This window comes from Merops nubicus, unplaced genomic scaffold, assembly GCF_000691845.1.
Source record: "Merops nubicus isolate BGI_N331 unplaced genomic scaffold, ASM69184v1 scaffold4990, whole genome shotgun sequence".
Lineage (NCBI taxonomy): Eukaryota > Metazoa > Chordata > Aves > Coraciiformes > Meropidae > Merops > Merops nubicus.
In genome coordinates this window covers 68,908-91,674 of record NW_008582027.1, presented here as the reverse complement: position 1 = coordinate 91,674, position 22,767 = coordinate 68,908, and the positions used below count along the sequence as shown (strand labels likewise).

The 22,767-nt window shown below is 38.7% G+C and overlaps 1 long non-coding RNA gene across 1 annotated transcript in view; it reads right to left on the bottom strand.

Annotated features, from left to right (window-relative positions):
- Window positions 1–13,754: 13,754 nt before the first annotated feature.
- The window catches only part of LOC103769164, a 34,171-nt gene continuing 25,158 nt past the window's right edge, over window positions 13,755–22,767 (bottom strand). Inside the window, exons 2-4 of the long non-coding RNA XR_608137.1 lie at window positions 16,263–16,405; window positions 16,041–16,145; window positions 13,755–13,767 (exon numbers count right to left, since the gene is read on the bottom strand). This is a non-coding gene — a long non-coding RNA (uncharacterized LOC103769164). The remainder of the gene's footprint in view (window positions 13,768–16,040; window positions 16,146–16,262; window positions 16,406–22,767) is intronic.

Below are 22,767 nucleotides of genomic sequence, written 5' to 3'. Positions count from 1 at the left end.
TTTTTTTCCAACCTGCCATTTTTAATGATTGAAAAAACCAATGCATATTCACAACATTAGAGAGGAAATCTTTCTCCAGTACCACCAGCAGCAAAACACTTGCTGACTTTGATGGTGCCAGGGTTCTACTCTTTTCCTTTTGCATTTCCTCCAAACAGAGAATATATCTGGAGGAATAGAGGGTGAATAAAAATGTGCTTGTCACATGCCTTTTCCTCCTCACCTCCTCTCTGTGGGATATGTAGAAGAGGGTCTCCAACCATTGGTGCTTGCTCTACTTAGCTCTGTACAACACTGAGAATCCCCCACCAATTTTCTTTCAGAAACCAAATCTGAGAGCAGTGAATCATCCTCCTTTGCAGCTCAATCAGTGAATGACAACCTGCCTCTGAGCAGTCAACTGATAGACTGGCAAGCCAAAGCTGGTATTTCTGTATCATACACAGCTCTTTGTCCAAGCAGGCAGATCATTGCTCCAGGTTTGTTTTCAGTTAACATCATTCTCAGCTGCAATAAACTCTGCTCTGTCTGTCCTATCAGGAAGTTATTCCTGTCACCTCTGGAAGGATGCCTACTCACTGTCACCTTGAAGTCTCCTGGCACAAGCTGCAATATCCTAATGCTGTAACATAGCTACACCTTGCCTGACTACATCTACATCCTTTGCAACTATCTCCACGTGAAGTATGCTCAGTAGTATCCTTGAAAAACACATTCCTCTCTCTCATGGGAATCCTTCTGACTGAGAGCACACAAATAAAACAAGTGCCTCCATCCACACCTGCACGCTCAGCTTTCCACAAACAATACCTACAGCATCAGTAAGAGGACTAGGGCACAAAATCCTTACATATTGCAATGACTTTAATGAGATTCACATATATACCTATGCTTGCTAAACTGTTTGGGTTTTTTTAAAGTGAATCTAGTAAAAACAAAGTTGTTAAATCTGCAAAGATGTGAAGTACAAATGGAATTGTAGAATTACAATGAATTACGAATAGAACTGCTGGAATCAAGGTCATCTGGCACGTGCAAGCTGTAACACAGCCTTTAATGACATGGTCACCAAAACCCTGAACTCTTCAGTGAACTACAAGAGGCTGCAAGATCCACATCAGCAGACAAAATATCCAGCAACATGTGGTGTATGTAAGGCAGAGAATGGCATACAGACAAGGATGGCTTCACAGCTAAGGCAGCCAAAGACTTCCCTGGAGAGCTGCATTCTGCCTCTGAAGAAAACTTGGTGATGCTAACTAAGCTTTCTGAAACTTTTCCTGGCCACTCATCACTACAGTGTTCCTCATTTTGAAGGTATATGACTTCAGGGTGAAAATGTGAGTTTCCAGTATGTTGCCTGCCATGTCCTGCCATGCTTTTCAAAGGTGTAGCTGAGTACTGAGTTCTAGATGGGTGTGCTTTACAGGTATGCTTTACTATTGCCATAGCACATTCACTTGTTCAGTATTCAGCATTGTCACTGTAAAGGAAGTGTGCAACATACACAAAAAACAGGAATATCGCTTTAAAGTATTAATATAGAAATACAAGAAAAACAAGTTGGTTTGTAGAATTTACCATATTTTACCAGATTTTGAAAAGTTAACCAAATTTTGCCAAATGTTACTAAAATTTTGCCTTTCAAACAAGCTTATCTTTGAGTGTGCTTAATAGAATCACTACTTATGAGGCTGTGGTGGAACAGTACTAACCAGACAGCTATACCCTGATCTCAGCAGAACACTTATAGTGTGGGCAGGTATGGCTAAAGTCCACCTGATACCTAGCAGTGCACAAACCGCTATTTGCTTTAACAAGAATAGATTTAACTTATGCAAAAAGAGCAGTACAGGAGCTATTCTGGCTCCACAGAGCATACAACAGGAGTGCACTCAGCAGAAAATCAAGACTCCAACCAGAAGAAATGGTTCAGATTATCTTCCAGAGACAGACCATGAGATTGTTCACCCATAAATAAACTTTCTCAGAGCGTTCTTATAGCTGTTTGCTTTGTCTCTGCCCTGTTTCAGTGACTGACACGCATAAAGGCACCTACCTATATGAGTATGCATATGAGTGAAGAATCATGTTTATCTCTGAGTTCTGATTGAGTGGCAGCAGGTAATGGATCCAGGAGAGTAAGTCTGAACAGTGAAGGTTTATGAGCCTTGGCTAAGGACAGCAAACACAAACCAAACGTTGCAGAACCCTGGCTAGAGAAGAAATGAAGAGGAATTTAAGGATTTGTGAATGGATCTATTGGTGGTACCTTCTAAGCTATGAAGTATTGGGAAATTTTACTTTGGACAGGGGATGAAATGGAGTAACTGAGGGTAAAAATAGTAAGACTCCTCTTGCAAACAACCACGAATAGTCAGTGGGAGGCAGTTTCTCAGTGAAAGAGAAATAGCTTTGAAGATAACGAAAAAAACTGAGAAGATACCCAAGATGATTTTTCTGAGCCAACAGAGTAACAGACTGGATAGCAAAACTTCAGATAAAGAGAGCACGAGGGTGTGCAGTCAGCTTCCACTAATTAGTGTTCCAGTTCCTCCTCTGAGTTATCTAGGATCATACAGAGGGAAGTGGAGCCCAGAAATGAAGGAAGGAGCACAGCACATGTACTGCCAACTCTGCTGCATTAGCAGTGTCTGTAGTAAAACACCTCCTGAAATCAAGTCCAGTCGTGTATGCATCTTCCTTCCTTAGCTGAACTTTTCTGAAATGTTTATGATAGAGAAGAGGAAATTATTTATATACACTCTGGGTACTCTGCAGTTAACTAAATGTCACCACGCAGATTATATGCACCAGGTGGCATTAATGGCAAAATAACGTATGGCACCTAAAGTATGATGTCTCAAGCTATTCCAAGGATGAGATGAAGATTTAATGAATGACCAGTTGTGGAAAGCAATTACAAAAAAACCTGAAACACTGCAATTTAAATATGAAATGGCATGTTGTAGTTCTAGGTCTACAAAAATACAAAAAGCTCTATGCCACAACTAGCAAAGAAAGTATCTGCTAAAGGTGCCCGCTTCTCTCCACTAAGAATAACCTTCTGTGCCTCAGCTGGATAACCAAATTTTAAATATCTAAAGTAAGTTAAATGCCCATTCCCACCCATAGGAACAACTGGTTACTGTGTACTAGGAAAGAACATGCCAGTCTTTTGACAACTGTCCTGAGAAAAGGAGTCCCATGTAACAGTTCTGCACTGAGCTCAAGTGGAAAGATCAAGACTCCTTGTGCAGACAAAAAGCAAAGTTGGGGAAAGAAACCAGCGTAGCTGAATGTCATTTTTTCAGTTGTGATTAATTTTTTTCATTACCATCTTACAAGAGAGTAAAAGAAGCATCTTCTTCACCACACCCTTATCCCTAGCAATCCAGAAGTATTTTCTAGCTATTTGTCCATCCTGGCTTGACAATGGCTGCAGCCATTGGAGGACATTTCTCTGCTCCCACAAAAACTCGCCCACAGAATCTACAACATTCACTGGTGGCCATAAATTCTCATTTTCTTAATTTCATCCCATTAGTCTTAGTCATACTTGTTTGTGCCATATGTATCTCCTGCTCTACCCTCGCCTAGTTATCTGTCCTTTCTACTCAGCCCTTTAAAATACTTAGCATTAACAACCAGGAATGTTTGTGTTCTGTGTCTAAGTATTGTACCATATCCTTTTTGCCCCCATGTTATGAAAGAATCTGTTAAAAATTTTTCACCTGAGGAAAACTCATTCTCTGGTACCATCTGGTAGTTTCACTCTGTTAGAGGAAGAAAGGCAAGAAGCAACTACAAAACCTGATTGCCATATCCAGTCAGCAGATTGCTAGCTGGCTGCATGGCTCTGGTTTGGACCTCTTCAGTTAGTTCTCCTTAAAAAAAAAACCAAGCATGGGTTCTGTACAATCCTCTAACATCACAAAAGTCTTTGCACTCTTGAACAACCTCACCTGCCCTGATATCAAACCCGAGATCACGTGTTGCATGATAAAATAAAATCATGCATTGCATGATCTCAGCATCAGACCACAAAACTATCATTTAACTGTTCATCAAGCTGCAGTCCAAGAATCACATCATTTTGGATACTCAGAAATGAAAAAAATTACAGAGAAATAATTGTGCCTGAAGGACACAGGGATGCCACAGAGGCCCAGAGGAGACATGGGGCCAAGCACTGTGTAAAGTGGGCACAACTGATCTGTTCTGGAGAAGGAAGTATGGAAGGCTGCAGTCCATGTCAGATGACCTCTGGGCTAGGTATCCATCCTGGACCTCTTTAACTATAAAAATAGATAATGAGAGTTTATAAAAGAAATTAACATGCTCTTACTGTGACAGTTCAGTTTTGCACATTAACTGAAAGCTCTGAAACAAGATCATTAAATGATTTTTTTTTAATGGAAGAGTTAGAATAACAGAAAAAAAAAAAGACCTCAAACTGAAAAATACTCACCCTGAATATCAAACTAAATCTCAGGCCAGAAATCAAAGTACATCTACGGCAAAGCGGGGATGCAAACATCCTGTCAGTTCATATACATTAAACATGAAGAAACTCGGTGTCCTATCTCCACATGCCACATTGCTAGCTTTCTTCTTCACTCCTGTCAGGCTTCAAAGACCTTCTTCTCACGAGTCTGAGGCAAACTTAGGAAAGGAAGGGAATCCTAGGAAGGGGAACCAAAATTGTGAAGGGAAGCAGCTTGAAGATTTGCATTTAATGTACTGCACTGCAGCCTTCAACTTATTAAAATGCACAGATTGGTTGAAGACACTTCTCTTTAGCTGGCACTTGCAAAACTCACAAAGCATAAAGGATGTAGACTTTGACAGGACAGTGTAAATACTTCTCTGTATAACAACTGCATTTATGTAAATGAAATCACTCATATAAAACCATGATTCTCAAAGCTCTAGGTACCTTCTATTGATTTCAGTAGGGTTTAATAAATGCAAAATACTTAAGAAAATTCCGTATACATGCTTGCTGGAGCAGGACTTAATTTTGCTTTAGACCCATACATCAGAAATATATCATATATTATTATGGGCTCCTGGAGAAACAGGAGGTAAAGACTTTGGCTTTAGAGATTCACCTCAAAGAACTGGCACACCTGAAACAGGGAAATAAACACCCTGCACTCTGACACGGTCTGTGGTGATGGGCGACACCAGCCCCCAACCCTCGGCAGCCCTCTGGCAATGCTGATCTCTTTGTATTGGCTCTGTGCCCCTACCATTCTACCTCTGACATCTGCTAAGGGCTTAAAGACATGTGAGATGAATCAGGACCCCACTGACTCTAAAAAGAACTAGAGTTTGTGTTCAGAATACCAAGAATATGTTAAGAAAAGGCAAAGACTTTTATTTGCATAGATTTTCTTTTGTATTTTTATGAATAACTGAAATAGAAATTTTAATCTGAATATGAAACAGCCACTTAAAATTCTCAGAATTTAGTAAGAGCTGTTTGTTTAAATGCCTATTGGCTCAGACTCATCCCACTAACTGTTTGGAATTTCACTGAGGTGCTAAGAAGGCCACACAGTTTATGTAGTCTCCCCATGACAATGAAGAAATACAATGTGAGACCAAATTCAGCATCTCCAACATCTGAATTGTCTTCAGATTCATGATGGGGATCAATCTCTCCACTGACTCCTGAGGAACCCAAAGGATTAGAGACCCCAATAGTAGCAAAAAGATTCTGCAAAGTGATTCTCTTTTCTAAGTTTCAAAAATCTAAAAAGAACATCTCTAAAGAACAATCTAAGAGCTTCCAGAACTGTTGTACATGATGTTTTTCATAGTCCTAGTGAAAAGAGACTTTTACTTGAGAAACATTAGAAACATGGAAAATATTGGAGGGAAAACAACCCATATGAAGAAAAGAAAAATCCCTGCTAGTTTTAATCTAAGACTCTGCAGTCTTCCACTTGGCTCAGATTTGTCATCCAAGTTACAGCTCTAAAGGAAGTCATGCTGCTACTGCTGCTGCTTCCAATGCTTTGATTGCTGTAATTGTGCTAAATACAAAAGACCTACATGACAATTTAAATACCTGTTTTCCATTTGATGGGATTTGAAACACTGGACATATTTAACCCCAGAAATAAAATTTTCTAAAGGAAACTCAGCTAAACTTTAAATTCAGTAGCACTACTGAATAGTTTCTATAATCCACTGACACTGATGTGCCCCAAAATTTCTAAATGAAAATTAGAAGTACAAGCTGCATTGAAATCCACTGCTGAAAAGAATGCTAAAAAAATGGTCCACTCTGTTCAGATCAGAGCAAAAAGACTGAGGGTAAAAAAAAATCCATATAGCTGAAGCAGTCCTTTAAAAATGTAACAATTTGCATATTTTTATCATGGGAGAATTTTAGTTCATTAATTTCTCCATGTTAGAAGAACTGAATGTCACTACTTAATGCCATTTATTGGTGAACTTTACAGGTTTGTGTGAAAAAGGGTCAAGATTTATAAAAAATTCCTTCTGCCAAACATGTTACTTGTTTTAGAAGTTTTCCATGTTTTCTGCTGCAGCAGACCCTCCTCTAAAAAAGAATGTTGCCAAGGAAAACCATTTGTCTTTTATAAGCTTAACCACAGTTTAACACCTCTCCATTTTGTCTTTGTGACACGATTCTGATACTTTTAAGTCTGCAGGAAAATTACATGTTGAAGCTGAGGAAGTCATGTTCATGAAAGCTACTTCAGATGCAAAACAGTGAAATCAATAACATGTTTTCTTTCTCTTTTGCTTAGTTTCTGTGGTTAGATTGCTAAAAATTGTGGCTAGTAATTTACTTTGACTGTCATGAACAACACAGTTCAGCAAGTAGATGGAAAAACTACAGAGAAGAAACTATGAACATAAAAGAACTATCTCTCTAACTTGTTAATGTATGTGCTTTGGTATAATGGTTATAAAGGAAAAGAAGAAAGGGCAGGGAAGGGCAGGGAAAGGCAGGGAAGGGAGCTGGTTGATTGACTAGCAGAGTGGAAATACACATGCAGTTCTCCACTCCCTTGAAATTACTTTTAGATACATGTATATGACAGTAGAGCAATAAAAAGCATAGACAAAATGACAATAGGATTCTAATAGTCCTTAAGTTAATTAATGTTTGTTAATGCCAGAATGTTACCTATGGGAGATGTGAAAGTTGTCTTACAAATGACAGCCTTGTCACCAAATACACTAATGGCCTTTTTTAACAGTCCCTCCTGATCCTCAAAGTCTATTTCCCTTTCAGAAGCTTCCTTACCACTGGTAATTCTATTTGCATATGCAAGTGCAAACATAAACCAACCATCCCCCACACTTGGTGTTTATCATCCTCAGACATTGATGTCTCCCCTCCTCTTGTTACTGAATGCATGTTGCAACAGCTTGTGATTCTGTCATTGTCAAATTCCGTTGTTTCAAATTCTTTAATTGAAAAGGGGCATTCATCTCCAATTTATAACCTATAACCTTTGCACTACCTTTTTTTTTGTAATTTCTGAGCAATCTCAGGAAAATCAGCAAGTTAATCCCTTGGTTGTAATCAATTAAAATGCTTCATAGTTACTTTATGTAATTTGTTCCTTCAAGATCCTTCTGGAAGCCAAAACGATAAATGGATTCAAAAAAAGGCTAGACAAATTGATAGGTGATAAATCCATCAATGGATACTAAATATAAGGGCCTAAATTTAACATCTACTTCAATAAGTCCCTAAATGAATTATTGCTAGAGTCCAAGATAGGGAATGAGGGCATAAATGGATATCCAGAAGCTCAGAGAAGGATGATATATATAAGCCTATTTCTGGTACTGGCTGATCTTGGAGCCACAGCAAATGCAGTTTGTCTGCTAGATTCATGCATTCTCTGCTATCTACATCATAGGGCTCACTATTTTTCAGGCCCCTTTTAGTAAAAAATGGTGAATTTAAGTACACAAAAAATATATATGGGCAAAATATGTTTGGTTCTCCAGTTTTATGGTCTTATTTTTTAAATTCATATCAGAAAAAAAAGGTGATTCTCAACACCTGCAGCAACAGCTCATTCACAGTATTGTTGCTCTGTCCCCTCCTTCCTGCAGTTAAACAGCCTCTGATCATTTCAGCTGTCTGAATTCCTGACTTCTTTTAATAATATCAAAAGAAGTGAGCACCAGTTTACACCACCAGATGAGCCAGTGAGCTGAGGTGTCCCAGGAGTAAAGTCAGTGCCTCTTCAGTTGCCATTGTTCCTGCAGCTAAAGCCCCTGCAAACAGGAGGCAAGCAGGCAGCAGAGGGTGGTGACAGCTTCACCCTCCCCATTGGCAGAGGCAGAAAGCTGAAACTGAGCACACATTTAGTGACAGCTCATTTTGTGGATCCCCAGCCAGAGTCCAAGACTTAGTCAGATGCTGGAGTTTCTAGCCCGTTACTGCATAATCACCACACTTCCCCATTTCTTTCCACACCCTGTGTACAGGTGGAAAAAAATGGAAGTATCATTTGGTTTTTTTTTCTTTTCATAATGCCCAACATTTCCTATCTTCCTACATACAATTGAGGCTGGTTGGGGATCAACTTTATTGTGCATGTTCTGTTGTCACCAACACGTTGAGTTTCTTAACGGAGGAAATTAAATCTTCTATTCCACTTAATTTACTGAGAGAGTGGTTGGACACTGGAACAGGCTGCCCAAGGAGGTGGTGGTGTCACCATCCCTGGAGGTGTTCAAAAAAACATCTAGATGTGGCACTCGGGGATGTGGTTTAATGGTCATGATAGTATTGGATGATGGTTGGACTTGATGTTCTTAGAGGTCTTTTCCAACCTTAATGATTCTATGATTCTATTTTTTTTTCTACCATTTTCTACCATTTCTACCTCACCAAAACTAATAGCTTTGCTTTACATTACTCTTTGCATACTCTGTTCCTGAGTCTCTTCAGGAAAACTCATCTAGTTGGTTTTCAGTACAGTTTCAGTGCCAAGTACTGAACCATCCCAGCTTCTGTTAACTGATGTAACTTCTAGGCTTTCTAAATGAGAACAGGGCATTGAAAAAGTAGAGTTGTTTTTTTTTTTAATGACAGCCTCAGAAGTTTAGGATCTGAATCAATTTAATCTGCTTCTGAATAAACTCATAGAGAGTCATAGAAAATCGTTTTGGTTGGAAGAGACGTTTAGGATCATTGAGTCCAACCATGAACCCAACACTGCAAGGTCACTGCAAGGTCATGTTAAACCATGTCCCTAAGCACCTATCTCATTGAAATCAAAACTGAACTTTAGCCAATTGAAAGAGAAAAGTTTTCTTTCACTGTAAGAAAGGATTTCAGTTAATTGGAAGTCATGTATTATATATGTATTTACTTTAATGAAAGCCATTGTAGGTGATAATTCCAAATTTACACTGAGGGGAAAATTAATATATATATAGGCCACCACATTTTTCTGGTTCACAAGTAATTACTTCCTATGAAAGAGGAGAAAATCCACTTGTGCTCTCTTCTCTTACTTCTGCAGTGAAAATCCCTAAGTACTGTTTTGTCTCATTTCTCCCCCTCTCATTCAATATATACATCAGGCAACTGCTAAAACACTCAATTTCTGCTTCTCTGTCCATGTCTCCTCCACCTTCCATAAGTTTTATATCTTTTGATGTTACTTCTGATCTTTTTATCTCTCCTTCAAAGTTCTCTAAAATTCTGTAATTGCACTGAGCTCTGTAACATATTCAGATAATAATATGTATCATGAAGGACTAACTTTTTTTTCTGAGGCAAAAAGACATAACTAAATTTCTGACACTAATCATATGTTCAAGAAAGCTGTAATCATGCCACTTGCTTGCTCAGTTCACAACTTCATGACCTTCTAGTTCTTCCCTAGATGAAGCACTTATGATTAAAAGTGAATATAGTCCTTTTAATCTATTGAAGATTTTACTATCAGAGTATGAGTGCCCGTACAGGTTGTGACTAAGTGGCCGCTTCCATTCATGCTGATATATCACACATAGTGCTTCCAAGCTTTTTCTAAGCACCATTCCATCTCCAGCTGCATAGTTCATTCTGCTGGACATACGACCCCAAAATATTAGCATGAACAGGAATTGCTGCCTGGCTTATTGTTTCCCACAGGAGCCACCAGTTCAGACCTTCTCTCTTCTTTACAAAACTATGTATTGAGAAGGCTGAAGATGTCACTACTTAGTGTTAGTAATGCCAACTACAGTTTCACAGAAGACACGAGTTCAATCTTTCTAGTTCATCTTTAAGTGAGTATGTGTATTTTACGAGTCTTTGTGGACAGGAAGACAAAGAGAAGAAACAAGTGATAAAGACATCAACAACCACTAAAATTAAGGAAAGGAATAATAAGAAATACCATATACCTTGAACATGGGATTAAAGGGGTAAATACATGCTCAAAGAGTTTTTTAAAGGATTTTTTTTTGGAACCTGGTGTTCAGTTTTTCTCTATTTGTGAACTGAGAGCTTCCTACTGTGCCTGTAGGAGTAAATCACGGTAAGCAGGAAGTTCTAACACACTACAATGTGTTAAAGTAATATCAACAACAGCAAAATAATGTGGCAATGTGGGAGCCCCAGCATGCATTCATGCCAAATGCTTCATGTTGAAATGGAAAATACAAAGATTATTTTTCAGTGACAAAAGAAAAATCAATATTTAAAATCAATGCCAGTCTTGGGGAACAGTAAGAATAAGTAACAAAAGACCACAAACCATTGGAAAAGAAAATGCAGCAAATATAAAACCATTATACCGAAATAAAAGCCTCTTTGCCCCTCATTAGGATAGATTTGCAAGTCAAAATGAGAAACCATATTCATGCTCATTTTTCATGTTGCCACTTCCAGCCATTTCTAAAAAACTAAAGAAAACTTAGTTACGTGTCTGAATTAAAGTTCTTCAAAACCACCAGATCAACGCCCACCTTTCTTGTCCATCACTCCTGGTTTAGTCTTTTTTACACAAGAGCTCCTTGCAGATCCCAGATGTGTATGCACATGCTGGTTCTACTCCATCATATGCCACGTGCCCACTGGAAAGGCAGGTGGGTTCTCAGGAGAGACAAGAGACCCTGGCAAGCACAGTGGCCCTCAGATGTCCATCAGTTTAGACATACCAAGGCACACTACTCAACAGATGGGATTCTGACACTCCTTTGTAATCCCCTTTTTGTAGATCAGCTGGGACAGAAGTGTAAAGACATGGTTAGGCTGCTTATTTGTTTTACCTAATTGAGCAGTTCGGTGCAATGTTTGCACGAGACAAAGTGAGCTGGTAACTAGAAAACCCCAGCAGATCCAGCTAGTCCATGTGAAGTGTCTTCCAAAATCTGTATGAGAGAGGCTTTTATGTTACACACCCAGACATAAATCACATAATTCTTTCCCCCATCACTCCCTGCTTTACAGATGTATGTACATATCTGCCAATTTAGACAGCACCAGCCCATCTTACAGGAGTGCCCCCCAACTAGGTAGTGAGTGTAAACACCAGAGCAGCCAAATCTGTGAGGGATACTCTTCCCCCATAAGCAATGCGAACTAAAGCAAAGATTTCTATTAAGTAGCTTTCTGAAGTTCTACAGGAAATTTGTGGTTGGGCAATAAATTGAACCCAAGTTTCCAGAGTCCCTCTCCATTCCCTTAGCCATCAGTTCATTGTGGAAGTAAATTCTAAACTCAGTACACTGAGGAAGTGGAGTTTCACCAAAGCATAGACCCACACCCAGGTACCTGTTGAAACAGAACTTTCAGTAATGTTCCATTTTGTATTTGGAGCAGTAATATTTGCAGAGCCCAGACAGGAATTAATAAAACCAAGCTTACTGCAAAATTTTATTAAAATTATACAGGGCAGTGGAGAGTCTTCACTACCTTTTTCTAAAAACTCCATCCTTCCACAGGATATTGAATAAAAATATACTTAGCTAATAAAGGTCAGAAGAATGCATCTTATTTGAAAGTGTCCTAAAGGCAGGACATATATAACTCTTTCCAAGATTCAGATTCATGCACTATGTTCCTCTTAAGGAAGAAAACCCACCCAAGCCCTTAGAAAATAGCTACCACATTTCTCACTAGAGATTTAATGCATAAAGAATGCCTTTAATATATTGCAAAGGCTTTAAATACATTAATTTTTTAGGAAGTCTATTATCTTTTTACTTTGGATAGAACTGAAAAAATAATGCATGGTGAGATGAATAGAAGTGTGTGTGTTTATCCAGACTTTTAGATTTTGCTTTCTTTGGGCTGTATTTTAGTGTGTCTTTCATAAGAATAAAGCCTATTTGGGCCACTATCCTAATAAAATAATATTTTAACAAGTTGTTTTCCTTTGGATTGCTTTCCTTGGATTTACATCCAGCAAGGTCATCGGTTACTGGAAACCCTGCAGATGCTGCACAAAGGGATGAAGACTGAGAAGAAAACTGCCAGTTGAGTTACAATTTTATAAAAAGTTGCAGCACCCACTGATGCACGAGGTTTATGTTCCCTGGAGCACAATTTAGCGTATGTTCACATGGCTCCTACAAGGGACAAGAATGCAATACTACAGCCCAAGGCAGACCAGGTAAGTCAGATGTTATCTTAACTTCAGCTGGAGGATAAAGTTAATTTGGAGGTAATTGGGAGTTCAGCCACATTTTATCCACATACCTGAGGTTGTTACTTGAGAACATCACAAATGATGTTCCTGCTGCTTGAAGTCAAGAATTAAATTTGGGAAGAGAAGGACCATTTAAGACATATACTATAATCAGTTATATGGTAGTGGTTTGACACAGCAGATATTTGAGAATGAACAGCTTGTGGAGGGGATGAAAGGCGCTTGCCAGCTTGGTGTTCAGCAATGTAGATGCTGCCAACAAGTCTGTGTATTTTAGCTTACATATTAAACCAAACATAACCAAAACTGCCAGCAAACATCATGCCATCAGATTTCTACAGCAGATTTGGCTTTCTACTCTGAAGCAAGTTTGTTTCATCCAGAAGTGACATTATTTAACTTAAAATGAAAATTTCAATTGCTGCACAAAGTGCTTTAATAAAAGGAATTTATAAAAATATTACTTCTCTTAGTCTGGATTTGTTTAAACATAAGGATAGAGTTTTATAAACTCACCTATACCCAAGCGGAATATTAAATCTGGAAGTTTCAAACACTGTATGGCTTGCTATCTACATGCCTTTCCTCCCCCTTTTCTGTGAGCCCATTTTCATGAGAAATGAGGTACTTCTGTGTTTGTTATGATCAGATATGTTTCTTGGCATACATTGTTGTATTTTGCATTTCTGTTGTGAATACCTTCAGAGTGGAATCAGTTTGCACATGAAGTCCGAGAGATAAAGGATGATTATTTATATTATTTTATATTTAAAAAATCTAAAATATCTCTCTTGAGCAAAGAAAACAGAGCCTTTATAAGGAATGGAGTCTTCTAATCTTTGGGTGTGTTGCCTTTTTTTGTTGATCTGTGGTTTTGAAGAACAAGCCTACCCTGCAGAAAGCACTGGATTTAAAGAAATTTATGAGTAAAACAGCTCCAGGTATTTCTCATCACAATCCCCTTATGCCAGCATTTGAGTGGTGCTGGTTACATACACCAATTTATTAAAAACCAATGTTGTACCTGTAGACAAGCAGGAGCTCTGCCCTGGGGTTTATTCACGTCAACAGCCACAAGCTGCCAGCCTCCAGCAGCATCTTCATGAAACATCTTGGAAGGGAAAATTGTTGTCAGAAATGTTTTACATGCCAATAAATACAAATGAAATCTAATACATTCCCCTTAAGGACCTGCATACATGTTGATGATACCTTGTTTAAAATGAGGGAAATGGTTCTTACTGCTACAGAAAAAAAATAAACATGCTCTTTTTTTCAAGACTAATAGATTCTGAATTTTACCCAGATAACAACAAACTCAATGTGTCTCTATTAATCCTAATGTAGAAACCAATTCAATTAATCTCTGATCAGTAGGATTAGACAGTGGTTCCTGTTCAGAATAAATTCCTTACTAACGTAGAGCTTATCCTGAAAAACACAAATGCATTGTGACTGAGATAGAAGTTTCATGGTGCATTTGGAGATAAGACAACCTCCTTTTTTTTTTTTTTCCTGGCAAAATTATTTAACTCAAACCATCAGACTTTATTTTTCCACACTGATGCATATCAGGAGTAGCTGTACAGTCTTTCTGTACTGTTACCCAGAGCTTATAATTCTGCAAACAGCGGAATGACATCCAGGCTCTAATGATGTCAGTGGAACAGATTCTCTTGACCACGGTGGTATCCACGTTTTATCAATAACCCCTTTAAGCACAGGTGTAGGTGTTTTGTCTGTCTTTTTTATTTTTTCTATCCTTCTCCCTCAGAAATGGGGACATAAAAAGATGCAGACTGCTGGACACAGGAACAGTGAGAAACCATGCCTGGAAGTGATTAACACTGTCCTTGAAAATGTCCTTGAAAGACTATCAATGGCTCTGGCATTTTGAATTGCCACCTCAGAGTCTGCAAATACTATACGATGAGATTCCCACCTCACTCCCACCTACCCCTTGGCACCCAGCAGCCAAACGAGTCACCTGGAGAACTCAGTCACAGCAGTGGGGTTGAAGCTTAAAAGCCATCCAGAGAGAGGTGCTCATTAGACTGAGGACAGCGTCACACAAATATGGCTCAATGCTGCCGAGTTCTCATGTAGCATCTCTGCACTAGGAAGAGTTGCCAACTCAGATCAGCACTGAGTTGCTCCTCTTTGTACTGTGCTTTAATGTGCAGAAAGTGTTTTACAAGAACCTTCTTTTATCCTTCCCTAGAGACCCCTTCCTTCACTTTGACTCTCAGACACTCATTTTATTTTCTACAGGACTAAGTTTTGGGACCAGTTTAATGATTACTTCTCAAGGTTATTTCATGCACAAAACAACCAAGGTTTTAAACTCTCATCTGGTGCTTTGAACATGAAAACCTGCAAGAAATGTTCTGCACACTTAATACATAAAAGGATAAATCATTTTTGTAGTTCAGTTAGGTAGAGTCCCCTTATGCCAGTGACTCCAGGAGCAAAGTAACCATTGATTTGTCTATAGCTATTTTTGTTTTGTATGATGCAATTTATATTCAACATTTTGATATTCTTTAGCATGATGACATTATTTTGGGAATTTCTTTTATCTTTGAAATTTCTTAATGTTTGCTGCTTCTTGAGTTTCCTTACATTGATCTCTCTGTTCCAGCTTCTAGTTCAGAGTATGTCAGTTAAGTCTGTATGGCTCAGGAATTTGTTCCATCAGAGATGAAAGGAACATTACAATTCTCAGATTAAGTATGTGCCATGTGGAAAAGTCTTTTTTTGGGTTAGATTTGAAATTGGGATCACCAAGTCTGCTTTGACAAAGACATATATGGCATAGAAATTATTGCCAGTCTATTTGAGGAAAAAAATGTAGCAGCAGGCACAAAAGGACTAGATGTACATAGGGATCACAGTAATATCCAAAGGAATATCAGAAAATATTTCATAAATAATTTTGAAATGCTTAAATCCTCTGGCTCAAGAAAATAATTAATCTCTAGCTACTAGAAAAAATTTTCTTCATTGCTTGCAATTTCAGCCCTTCTTCCTTAGCGCAGAAAGCGATATTCAATAGCAATCCTAACTCCAAACCCACCAATGGCATCATAAAAAAGCATTATCCTACTTCATTAAAAAGAAATAAAAACATAGTGATAACATACCCAGCCATATAGACAGACATATGGCAGTCTTCTTTATTATTTTTTATTAAGAAAGCCTATCTGGATAATATAACCTAGAACTTAATTTTATATAAAAAAGTCATATATTAACCTTAAATATATATAATCAGTCAAATAAATCAGATAAAATCACAATTAGCAGGAATTTTTGGCTTATTATTAATTCATGAACTAAACCAAATCACGTCCCCAAAGAATCTTAGCCTCTCAGGTGCTTCACCTGGGTGGTGGCAGTTGAAGTAGTACTGCTCCTGGACCCCCACATCTGTTGGAACTGCACTCTAATTTCTGCAAACGTTTCAATGATGACTGCGATGAAAACGTTCTGAAAAGAGAACAAGAAAGAATGGCTGACTCAAAGCTTGCAAGCAGAAAAGAGAAGAAATCAATTTTAACACGATTCACATTTCAGACAGGTGTTAAAGAGCACATTTTTCAGTACCTTAACAAGCCAGGCCAGGAAGAAAATTAAGGTGATGAAATAGAAATATGAGCGCCACCGGGGGAAGCTGTCGATTGCTCGGTACATGAGGAACACCCAGCCTTCCTGAGAAGCAGCTTCGTAAACAGTAAATATGCTCGTGCCTGTCAGGGGAAAAAGGAAAATGGTTGGCATTAAGCCCCCCTGAAAGTTTTCAGTATCAGCAAACAATCATCTTTTATCTATTCTATTTTCCTTTTCTCTAAAGGGTATCTGCTCTCCTCTCATCCTTCAAAGAGAAGTTTTTTTCGGGTGCATTTCCTTTTGCAATTGAATATGAATTGGTTTTTTTTTTATCAGACCAGACTGACTCCCTTCCCTCTCTGGACACACATGCATAATCCCTTAGATGGGTTCACTGGCAGTATGCAAACATCTCCAAAGGCAAAATCTGTCCCATCATGTGACTTCAGCAGCATCCGTGAAGAAAGGCAGATGTAATTAAAACTATCAGGATCAACATTCTTCAGATGAAAGAAATTAATATCTGCATCAGCAATGCTTGAGTAGTAAGCAGTACACCGAGAAGGTGCCCAACACAGGCACACACAGCTAAGTGTCTACAGCAGACTACTGACAGTTTTGAAGTTCAGGCAGGTAGCCAGAGCAGCTACATTAACATACATGTGTTGTCTGAAAAAACATTAAAGCATTTTTAAGTTGAACTTTATTTGTCACTCTGGGAAGGGGAGGAAAAGAGAAGAGAAAAGTAATGAGGGGTTTATATGTGAAGAAACCCTTTTTGAATAAAAGCTATGAAGTTACTAATTTTAAACTGAAGACCCAAACTCATCCTAATGTCAGACTGATAAAAGGTTTCAGCTAGCTCCCTCTTCCTCTTTATCTCTGCAAAGAAAGCCTCAAAATACAGGCTGTGGTTAGGGTTGTACAACATTCTTGCTTGAAGTAGTTTTTTGTTCTGAGAAGGAACACAATTAAACTGGGAAATTAAACTGTGAAATCTCACAAACTGCTGTGAAATCGGGGAATTGTCCTACAGCCACCTCCTTACTCTGCTCCACTACTGCTTTGTGGCATGAAACATCCTGGATAAAAGACAGGGAGCCTGAGGAATACTGCCCTGAGCAAAACACAGCAGCTGCCAGCAACGTACAGGTAGTAGGCATGAACCCGATGCCTGTCTGACCCAGTACACAGAGGAAGGAGAGGGTCTAGTCAGAAATTCCTGAGTCCAGGAGTTTTCAAAAAAATCACACCAGCTTTTAAGGAGCTCTATGCTGATATTTTGCCACTTAATTTGCAGCAGCTAAATCCTTTTGCCTGCTAACAGAGGTGGGATGAACCTGGAGGCGTTTTTCCCTTAGGGAGTCCCTTTTGCAGATAAATATTCACTTATAAGAGGGGGATGAATGGAATTTTTTCACTTCTTTGATACATAGGTGTTGAATGGTTAAGATGGTCATAGTGGGTAGGCAAAAATGTTAATCCTTTCTGCTAATTTTTCTGGTTATTGGATTCCTTCCTGTTTACTACATGTGATTCTCAGGACCAAAGGACAGAAATAAAAGGAAAGAAAAAGCATTCAAGCACAGATAGTAAAACCTTTCCCATTTCTTCAGAAAAGAGAGTGATCTCTATCAATACTGAAATATTAATCAGTGATTACTTCATGGGTGTTTTGCATTTCAAAAATTCATAAAGCAATGGTTCAATTATCTAATATTATACTGTTGCTGAACTGATTAAATTATTGAACAAAACAGTGCTGCTGAGGACAGGCAGAGATTAAGAAAAAAAAAGGAATCTATTAAAAGTTGCTGGCTAGGAAACTGTCATTAGTCATTACCAATGGGAAATTCACAATGAAGATTAGTAAAATAGAGGGGATGTCATGAAAAGTATTTATAACACTGGGCCATCTGCCACAGTAAAGCAGTACTGTGAATGGACAAAAAAGCACAATTAACCCAATTAAAATAATAAGTGTTCATCTGTGACATGACAGTAAAAATTTGTCTTGTACATAATTGGTACAGGTGTTCTTAAGGTTGTTAGAAAGCAATCACCACTAAGAACATATATTCTTACTTAACATGTGTGACTAGAAAGCAATAAAGCTTTCAATGCTGCTGCCAGGAACCCTGCTGTTAATGACTGCTGAAAATGCTGTTCCGACTGGATACAGAATAAAGGCATGGCAGTAAGGGATCCAACACCATGAAATGTTTTGTTTTCAAAAAGAAGAGTAATTCTTAGTTAACATCTGCATGGTTTCGGTCTTCTAAAAGTTACATTTAAAGAGAAACAGCAACCAATTCTGTTTTTTTCTTAGTATTTCTTCAGTATCTGGTTACATCTTCCAGAAGTCAATGCGGAAATTATTAAAACATCCTTTCACAGTGGCATGCTCTGTTTTTCATACCATGTTCAAAGCCATATGGAGGAAGAGAAAGTATCAGAATTTTAAGCGATGGTGGGATCCATCACAAAACAAAGAAACAGATATGATACCTAACTTACTGCCCTAAGATCAAATGGCAAAATCCTCCTCTTCCACACGTGTCCATATTCTGTCTACCAGTGGCATAGTGTTGTCTTCTACTAGTTCAGAGGGCTGAAGTCAGGACCACAGAGTGCTAGGAGTCCCACAGTTAGGGCACGTGAGAGCACAAAACCTCCTGCAGTTTGTGTAAGAAAAGCAGGAATATTGGTGGCAAGGGGAAGAAGGGCTTGAAAACCTGCAGAGCCTGCCTATTCAGACGCACAACAGGCCCCATATCCTTAAAAATGTAGACATTTCTTGCCAGTGTCTTGAACATTTAGATTAAGGTTCATGCGCTCTAACCACAAGCATCAGTGAGAAATCTGAGTCATGAAAAAGCTTTGAACTGTGAAGAGGGTTAAACACATGACTATAAGGACACTGATCATCAGTTTAGCCATAGTGGCACAGGTAACTTGATGGATATGGGAGTAGGATTTCAACATCTGCATCTAGAATACTGTTACATCTTAGTAAATAAAAATATCAAGAAAATATTTATGATCATCTTCCTATTTGTTTCAGTAGGCAGCTAAACCTTGGTGGCAAGAAAAATGAAAGTAATTTAGCAGGAACATTCTGATGACCACAGAGCTAACATAAAGGAATATACCTTTGAAATGTTTTGTTTCAGTACTGTTGCTTGAGCTTGTCTAATAAATTCCACATTACGATGTTACAATAAAACGATTCCTTTAATCATGTGGATGGTTAATCAAAACAGGGAAGGAAAACATCTCTCAATATAGACTTTAAAACTACACAAATCAACATCATAATCTGTATCAGTCTCAAAAGACTGCTTTTATGCAACCAATAAACACTTCTACCTTTGGAAGTGCTTTACAACTGCACGTGGTCATCAAAAACAACAGGGAAAAAAAATCCAGAAAATGAAAGATTTAGTGAAGTATGGAAAAAGAGATTGAATCTTGCTCAATTTACACAATATTTTTGTTTGGTTTATATCGTATGGAAGAAAAGATAGCAATCAGAGACAAACTGTATCCCTACTAATAATGAATGATTAGGTTTATGAGTGTTCAACACTGAAATTCAGGGACCTTATGTCTTCTTCAATATGCTTCTTTCAGATCTACCAGCTGGGAGCATTAGCCTGAAGGGGCATGGAGGAAGTAGTTGCTTAACACCTAAATAGTTAATACAAGAAAATTCTACTGGTTCTCATACCTAAGCAGGGAGCAAGGTCACCTGGCTCTTCCACGTTATACAAATGAATAAAGTACCAGGGAAAAAACAGTTAAAAGAGCCAGAGCACATAAGTGATGATTTTCCATATGTCACTGAAGAAACCTATCCTGCCAAAACACTATCTCTTGAATGCCTAAGGAATACAGAAGGTATTTATTTTAAGAAAAAGGACTGATAGTTGACAGAAGAACAATAATATCTTTAAGCAGTATTTCATATTTATGCATATTTTGTACCCACCCACACAGGATTTTCTGTGCTCTGTGACAATACCATGTTCTGTGATGTGTCCTAATGTGCTGGTGCTATGAATGGACATCATGAAAAAGTGAGTGCAAGGAATAACACCATAATTTTATAACTGCAGAATTAAAGGAGCCAAGTGAAAAGGTCACATGGAAAATTCACTAAATCTGAAAAGAGAACCCTTTCCTCCCAACTCTATGTTCTTGATTCTTGGTTCAAAATCCCTCATTATGAGAGGAGAAGAATGCACAGTATCAGGTGTTGTCTTTTATTAATATCTTTGTGCTGTGATTTGTTGCTACTCCACGTGAGAAATGAAAAATGAAAACTAAGCTTAGGTATGCCATTAACTCCAGCATTTTCTGCATCTGTAATCCATGTTTATCGACTATTTGGGCTTACCACATCAGGGTTCTCTCAGTTTTCTTGTGCCTGCTGTGAAGCTGCTGAGAAAGAAAACCTACAGGAGGGCCACTTTATGTAAAAAAAAATAAATAGAATTACAGAAGTTTGATTTTGTCGTTTTTTCTTTTGAATTAGGAATTACTCAGGCAAGTAAAAAATGTATGCGTTATTAAAAGCTTAAAATGCGAGGTGCTGTCACCCACAAAATGCCTCAGATGCCAGCCACAGAGGCTTCTTTTCCATACGTCGCAGCAGCCACTAGATGGTGAGCGTGCACCTCGGGCACATCTGGAACATCAGGCAGCGAGGCTGTTGGCTGCCGCTCCGCGGGCAGAAGGATGGGTTTTCCTGCTTCCTGGCAGAACGAAGCAGCCTTCTAGCGGGTGCTGCTGCCTCATCTGACCCCAGTGGCTGTGCTGAACACTGAAAGGTAGCCTTCCTTTAAGATGGGCTTTGTGGAAGTTAAGTCCATGAAGAAACGACCTCTCATTTAGGCTATAGAAATGCTATTGACCCTGTTCCTATCCCTGCTCGCTTTCCCTGACAAAACCATGAAGCTGAAAGTTCCTGCAAGGCATGGATATTCCCACTGAGCAGTCAGCTTTTCATCTGTGTCTTAACTTTCACTGTCAAGGTATTTGTAAAGCATTGGGTGCACTCGGGATTTTCCAGCTGTATTACACTATTGCTATGGTGAAACTACAAGGGAATAAAAATCACCCAGAAACTAAAGGACAAAGTTGTTGGCATTTCTGGGAAGCAGCTGGTAAATAGGACTGAAATCAACAAAAAGATCAAGTCCTCAGTGGCTTCATGGGGTTTCTTACTGGCCTCCAAATGAATGATCCAGCCCATTGTACTCTTCCAAACCAACTCATAACAGCCAGTTTGCCAGCCAGCACAAATAAGAAGGAAAAGAAAAATGAAACCTGCCAATGCTCTGCTCCTCCTTTGAAACCTCAAACCCTACTACTGCCATTTCCCTGTGAATGAGCTGTGGAAAAGATGGCAAAACAGAAACCTTGCAGAGTGCCAACTTACAACAGCAGAAAAAAAACCACTGCCAGTCTGAAAACAGTATTTTAACCCTTGTTAAGTGTAGTGAAACACCAGTGATGTGGAACTGATTCCTCATTTTGAATGGCTTTCCTTAGGAGAAGATGAATCTTTCGCATCTGACGACAGACTATATACAGCAATCGTACACATAAAACCACCAGTAAGGAGATAAACATTGCAAATGTCAGTGCTAGGATCAATGCAATTTGTTCTATAGGTTTAGTAATGCAACAACAAAAAGCCAGCCAAATTTCATAAAAAATGCTGATGGACTTTGTTTCACTATTTGCAAGTGGTTTAGAAATTTGTTCCACTGTTATAAGTGTTAGCTTACTAATCTGAATGTACGAATGTTGGCACAGAATCATAGAATCGTTTAGGTTGGAAAAGACCTTTAAGATCATCAAGTCCAACCATCAACCTAACTTTACCATGTCCACAGCTAAACCATGTCCCTAAGTACCACATCTACATGACTTTTAACACATCTAGGGATGGCGATTCAACAGCTTCCCTGGGCAGCCAGTTCTAGTGCTTGACAACCCTTTCTGTGAAGAAATTTTTCTAAATATCCAATCTAAACCTCCCCTGGTGCCACGTGAGGCCTTTTCCTTTTATCCTATAGCTTGTTACTTGTGAGAAGAGACCAACACCCATCTCCTTACAACCTCCTTTCAGGTAGCTGTAGAAAGCAATAAAGTCTCATCTCAGCCTCCTCTTCTTGAGACTAAACTAACTCAGTTCCCTCAGCTGCTCCTTATAAGACTTGCATTCTGGCTGGCACAAGTGACTCGGGCATATGACAATATATACATTGACCCAGGCGACAATACAAATGGCTTGGCACGTGTACTGGCTGCACAGGCTAACCAGAAGCATGGCAATTCATTCTTGGTGACACCATTAGTGTCCTGCACGAGACAGCACTTGTGCTCCCTGATGTAATGGTTTATGCTTTAAAAGGAGAAATCTGGTTTACATTTGTCAGCAAGTCCATGGTGTAAAGAGAGACAAGCATTCTTCAAAATAACTTTAGGTGTG